The following is a 7,373-nucleotide window of genomic DNA, read 5'->3' on the forward strand; positions in this document are numbered from 1 at the left end:
CGAAAGTAGACTATTCGGGGGACATTTGTAGCTAAACACTACACAAAATGCATAGAAATGCGTGCAAATAAGGTTTAGAAAGACTATAACATGCACGCATCAAATCTCCCCAAACCAAACCTTTGCTTGTCCCCAATAAAACTATATGTAAAAATAATGGAACGGAATAGAAAACTCAGAGCTAGCTACAAATGCCCACTTAAACCATTTTAATGCAAGCACTAATACTTATAGCAAAACAGTCAAATGCAAACGAGTTATGAGATGTCTATAATAAAGCTGAACCGTCGACCTTGCAAGACCTTTGATATTGGACTCTCACGGGTCACTCTTCTCTCATGAAGCAAATGGTAAGCATATAAATGTAAGAGAGAAAGAAATAAAGTCGCTCACCTGAACTACGACCCACATAAGCATGCATGCAGCTAATATGATAGACAATTCTAACTACCATACACATACATTCCAACCAATTAAGGTCCCATCACAGCCGAGGGCTTACAAAAGTATGAAAAAGTGAGGCAATGTGTAAGAAGAGCAAAATATTTTTGGAAATGTGAGGTAATGAGTCAAGCTAGTTACCTAACAAAACCAAACGACAACATCCGCTTCAAAATCATTAGAAATAAGCACAAATGCCCTTGGTTGGCATACAACTCACTAACCAAAGTAGTACTCCTCATAAGATATAGAACAAGAATATAGGAGCAAAAGTCGTTAACTAACAAATTCTTTTTTTTTCTCATCTTTCTCTTTTTTTTTCGGGTTTTCTTGATTTTTTCTCTTTTTTTTTCAACTTTTTTTTTTTCATCATCCTCCTTTCTCCATATATTACCAACTCTGATAATCAAATACAAACTAAATTCGGATCAATAGTAAAATACCACAAAAATTAATCTAAACTAGCTTGACAAGGCAGGCTAAATTTGGATGTAGTTAAGGGTCAAAAGGCAAATTTGGCTAAATGTGGAGTTAGTGGGTAAAATGAAAGAAAAGGGAAATGTAAGCACCTCCCTGCATGTGACACCAACCATTAACCCGAATGTATGCAGGCAAAAAGCAATTGAATTTCATACTTATGCAAATTAATGATACATGTTATGCAAGGAGTAACTACTCACAATCCAACATGAACTGGTCATAAATGACACCGGTTTTAAGGCTCTAAATCTTAGAATATATGAGTAGGTTGCCAAAATCTCAGGCCAAGTCTATTAGTTCAGCTAAATTTTAACATTAACTCGTAGAATGCAAAATGAAAAAGCTAAAAAGCTAATTAGTTTATACAGGGCTTAAGCAAAATGACAAAAAGTAGTGCAATTTCATCATCGATATACACCGTTCCGACTCAACCTATATGCAAAAGTAAACGTGAAATTTTTGAGTTTTGTAGACTTTTATAATTTTTATGAGATTTTCATATTTTTTGAAAATAAAAGACAATGCAAGCGGAAAATTAAACGTGATAACAGAAATGCAATAAAAACAGTATGCAGACACAGATATGGATGCATATACCCTCCCCAAACCAAACTGTACAATGCCTCCATTGTACCCAAAAATAGGGAAAGGAAATGCAAACTAAAAAGAAGAGTGAAGATGCGGAAAACTTACAAGATAACGCGAAGTAGAGACCTCCCCAAACCAGCCAGCAACATGGAAGGTCACTAATAGCTTCATAGCAGCATCACTAGAAGCGAATCAAAATAGCGAACTCGATCGAGAGGATATAGTACTCGATCGAGTACAATGGGTCGCGGAAGTGTTCGATCGAGGAACAAAAGGACTCGGTCGAGATGTACCTGCAGACTACAAATGGCGACCAAAAACCAAGTCTAAATGGTACACAGTGTATAGTCTAAAAACTAATTATTAAGCACATAACAAAACTGAAATGTTCGAAAACCACTAAAAAGTTTTAAACTCCGGGTTGCCACCCGGACAGCGCTAGTTTCAGATAGGTCCCAGCTCGACCTTCTCCTCTTCATCCACCAACAAGAATTAATGTCCCACAACAAGGTTTCTGACTGAATGCAGTCCCTTCAGCGTCCATAATTTTTACTTTTGGTCGCCACAGCAAAGCATTGGAAGAACAACGGCTCTTTACAACATCAACTACATCGCGTCTTCTCTTGGCCTTATCCCACGCCTTCCTCTTATGTGGGATGGAATATTCAAATCCCCCTCCCGGGTCTTCTAACCTGTCAAGACCTGTATAAGAAGAAACAAGACGACATTCCTCCAAATTGCTCCCAAACTGGGGCGGGGGCGTCATATCAACAGCAGTATATGATTTAACGGAAAGAATAGAAGGAATCTCATTGAGTTCAACAGAAGGAATAACATTACCTCCAATTTGACAGCATTGGTCTTTAATTACCTTCTTATCATCATCCGGAATAGGTGCAAATGACGAGTCAACACTATCTACAGCCAAATCATTCGATCGAAAGAGAACAGTACACGATCGAAGAGTTTCTTCACCAAAACTACTCGATCGACTATTACTGACTGACACGGCTGTCGCAACCCTATCAAAAATAAACCAACGGCTCAACTAATAAATATAGTAGAGGTAAGTCGGGTATCGTACTCCACATGGAGGCTATTATATCTACCTACTATCTAAGTCTGTCACGGTAAAAATTGGTTGTTTTGATTTGATTTCTAACCAACATACATGAGATTAAGGTAAGAGAAAAAGAGAAATAAGAATAAAGGGAATTAAGTAGTGATCAAATAAGGAGAAGAATGCTAGGATGTCGGTTTACCTTGGTAATTAGTCAATTTTGTCATAAATAGCTCAGTCGGTCTAATGTGAGAAGGGTAAAGGAAAGGTCCTCTCGGTCCACTTTCTGCCCTAAAATACAACTAACTTAGCTCTCGCCGTCATTAGTGTAGTCTTACTGTTCATAACAGGTCTATTCATTCCAATCTCTTGACCTAGGTCTGAACTTAACCAAATCAACTGATTTAGAAGCGTGCACTCAACTAAACGATTACAATTATATTGTTATAAAACAGTTCTCATAATCATACCTACCAATCTACTTACAACATCATTTATTCACTACCATGGCTCCCCTAATCCTAACATAGAGAGAATTAGAAACTCATGCAATTGAAGAAACAAGAAACAATAGATGTGAAAGCAAGAGACATAATATAGAAATTAAGAGAATGAAATTACATAAACTAAACTATAACAAAAATTAAAACAGTAATTAAGGAACTAGTAACTAAGAATGGAAAAGATGAAATTGATTAAGTATAGAGAGTAGAGAAAGATTACAAAAGTTTAGAAACCGGCACAAGAGCAAGAGCAACGTACGAAGGGAAAGGGAAGAAATAAAGTTTGCTTAAGAGAGTTTCTCAGATTAAAGAGTAATTAAGAGAAAAACCAGAATGATTAAACCTAATTACGTCTTCCCTTAAATAGGGGAGATATTTATTAAAGAAACTAAGATACTTATTAAGGTTAACACGAAATAAAAATCCCGTGTAACAAAGCAAAGTACTCGATTGAGAGACTTGAGACTCCTCGATCGAGCACCATTCCAGAAAAACCTCTCGATCGAACAAGTAGTGTCTTTGATCGAGTAAACTCCAAATGCCATATTTCGATCGAGTTCAGCAGGGACTCGATCGAGCTTCCTTGACCACCATCCTCACTCGATTGAACAGAAAAGCCTTCGATCGAGCATCTAGCTACTGAAACAGCTCGTATTCTTCACTTGGTTAGATACCGAGACTCCTTCACACTTCCCGAGGCACAACACTTCTGCTCAAAACCTTCTATCTCCATAAATGCATGCTAAAAGGATTGAAAAGTGTACGATTCCACTACTTTCGGGTCCGTTCCTGCAATTAAGACAAACCAAACCAAAGTGCCTATTCGGGGTATTTTGCAATACAAAACTACGAGAATAACATAGAAATACGTGCATAAGAGGCCAAAAAGGACTATATAAAATGCACGTATCAAATCTCCCCAAACCGAACCTTTACTCGTCCTCGAGTAAATTAAATGCAAACTAATGGAACGGGAATGAAAACTCAGAGCTAGCTATAAGTTATCCACTTAAACTGATTTAATGCAAACAAAACTAACACTTATAGCCACAACAGTCAAGTGCAAACGAGTTGTTTGATGTTTATAAATAAGCTGAACTGTCGAACTTGCAAGACCTTTAAAATTGGACTCTCACGGGTCACTCTTCTCCCATGAAGCAAAGGGTAAGTAAATGAATGTAAGAGAGAAGAAAAATACTCACTCACCTAAACTGCGACCCACATAGACTTGCGTGCGGCTAATATGATAGACAATTCTAACTACCAAACATACATTCCATCCATACATGGTCCGTCACACCGAGGGCTTACAAAAGTTATGGTAAAGTGAGGCGATGGGCAAGAAAAGGCATAACATTTATGGGATTGTGAGGCAATAGTCTGTTGGAGCTTGTGTCCTCCACAAATTAGTGTGATAACATTTGTAAATCTCTTACAGGTTCACAAGGGTATACTTTGTATTTTAATCAGTTGATTAACGATTACCTAATAACGGTTGGCTTGCTAGAAAGTTTGACGTTATTATCATACAGATGGCGGTGATCGACTGGTCCCTAAAGGTCACACCTATAGGATGTGTTTGAGAGATGTGGTTATAGAAATATGATCACATTGATGCCTAATATGACTAAACAGTTAGTCAATGTGTTGATGATACAACTATTTAATGAAGATTAAATAATATTAGTTGAGACGAATTAACTGTCAATTCGTAAATTGAATATAATAAGTTATATATAATTAAATGTATGTAATGTTAGCTTGGACGAATTAATCTGTTAATTCGTAATTAAATGTAATCGGTGATATTTAATATCAACAAGATGAATGTGTCATAGTGGTAATAGTGAGGGTACACAAACCAAGAGGTCATGAGTTTGATCCTCACTAGATGACAATTTAACACATTTTATACATTTTTGGAATAACCGAAAATAAGGAAATAATACTCCTTATTTCGGTGATATGGGCCGAATTAGGGAAGATAATATCTCCCTTATTCACTCCCATTTTTCGGTTACAATAGGAGTAAAAAGGAGATCATTTTATTTTAACCTAATTCTCTTTTAACCTAATCTCTCCTCTCATCAGGAAAAAAAAAATAACCTAAATTTTTACAGAAAATTTGGATCGATTCTAGCACAATCAAAGGGCATATCTCATATCATCTTGGGTGCAACTGATAGGAGAATATCATTACGATATTGTTCATAGGCCGTAATTTCTAGGACCGAAGGTTATCTGTTATCCCTTAATTTTGTTTATGTAATTTTATTTTATGACTAGTAATCATCTTCATAAAATTCGTTATAATCCTTCAATATAAAGGGATTCATACAGATTAATCCCACAAGTGGTATCAGAGCAAAGGCCACGATTTTTTATTTTGATGATTTTCGTAAAATTGTATGTAAACAACATATGGAATTTCGAAAAAAAAAAAAAAATTTCGACTGAAATTTTTTTTTGCCGAGAGGTGTTTTTTTTTCGGACTGTTTTTCGTTTTTTTTTCTTTTGTTTGATGATTTATTTCCAATTTCATTTTTCATATCATTGTTTTTAATCAGTTAAAATTATCATATGAAGAATTGGTAGATTTTGATTTAATGCAGATTAAGTTAAAATGCAAATAGAATCGTCATGTCAATGATATAAGAATTTGTTTTTGCTATATAGTTTTAGCATATACGATTAATCATGTTTGTTAATTCATTTGGTAAATCATGTTATAAGAGCAACTGTAAACATTTTCTTCATCGAATCTTTGAATTAGGGCTTTTTGCCGTAAAAGGAAAAAAATTGACGGCTTATTTTTTTTAGGGTTTGCCGTGAGAAACAAATTTTTGTCTGTTTTTTTGTTGCCTTTTTTCCGAAATGCCGAAAGAAAAAAATTGGAAAGGATTTTTTTTGTTTTTTTGCCTAATTGCCGAATTGAAAAAAAAAACAAATTGGGCTGTTTTTTTATCCCAGCCGTGAGCAGCTGGGAATTTTAAAAAAAAAAAAAATTTGTTTATTTGTTCAGCCGAGACCAAATAAAAAAAATGGATTTTGTTTTTTTTTTTGTTTTGATTTTGGCCAATTAGTTATTGTGAAACGGTTCACAATTTAAAGATACCATATTATTTTAAAGCAATTTAAACTTTTGACGGATTGAATTCATATTACAAGTTTAATATGAATTAAGATTGAAATTAATGTGATTAATTGAGGAATTGTCACTTAATTTGATTTAAATAGGTGGTTTGGATAAATTAATCAACATAATTAAGGAATTGTGTCATGTATGTTTAATTTATTTTTAGTTGATGCATTTTAATTTTGTCGAATGAATCAATGAATGAATTTTATTTACGTATTTATTTTTGCAATCGGTTGTAAATTGTAATACTTAGTGTGGCCTTAGTCAAATTATGTTTCCGTAATGAAGGAAACATGATTTTTTATGTAATTATGAGATCTCGAATCTCCTTTATTTTTCTTTAGTTTTGGATTTTGAAATTAGGATGTAATAAATAGGTTTATTATGTAAATTTTATTTATTATATTTTTCAAAAGAAGACTAAAGATGGAGATTGGAACTCACTCCCGCTACATGGATCAAGATGGAACATCAAGACAAGCTTCTCAGGTCCAAGGATGGATTCCAAACTTGTATTTAATGTTTATTTTGATAGGATAGGCCACACTAGGACTTTTATTGTTTTACGTTTTCATTCATATTGTTTTTCATTCACATGTTAGTTTATGCATCATATTCCGCCTAAAACCAAACCACCTACTACTAAAATGCATGAAAATTGACTCATATAGGTTGTATGTTAGTTTTCATGGACATACAGATGTCACAGTCTTATTAAGCCATCACTTTCGTTTATTCATTCTCGCAAGCTAGATATTAGTTCACTTAAAATGAATTAAAATAAAGTTGATGGGATCTTCCTCTAAAAACGGAAATTGAGATTAGTCTTTATAAGAGGAAACAACTATGAATCCCTTCTTCGTCGGTAGGCATAATATGACCCCTTCTACGTTGGGTAAGTAGTTGTGTTGACTTAGTTTACCTCAACATCATAGTCCGAAGAGTTTCTCGTGATTATGATGGACTAAAGATAGAATTTACAGAAATTTATCGACCAAGAATTCTAACGGTAGAATTAGCTAAAAGGTTAGCTTATCAATTTACAGAGAATTGAGTCTTGGGATCATTTATATAATTCTTGAGGGAGGTCAATTGTATAAATGTTTTGAGTCTTCGCGTTATGACAGTAGTTCATTAGACTTAAAAATATAAACGATGCACA

Source organism: Silene latifolia, chromosome Y (assembly GCF_048544455.1).
Source record: "Silene latifolia isolate original U9 population chromosome Y, ASM4854445v1, whole genome shotgun sequence".
NCBI classification, from domain to species: domain Eukaryota; kingdom Viridiplantae; phylum Streptophyta; class Magnoliopsida; order Caryophyllales; family Caryophyllaceae; genus Silene; species Silene latifolia.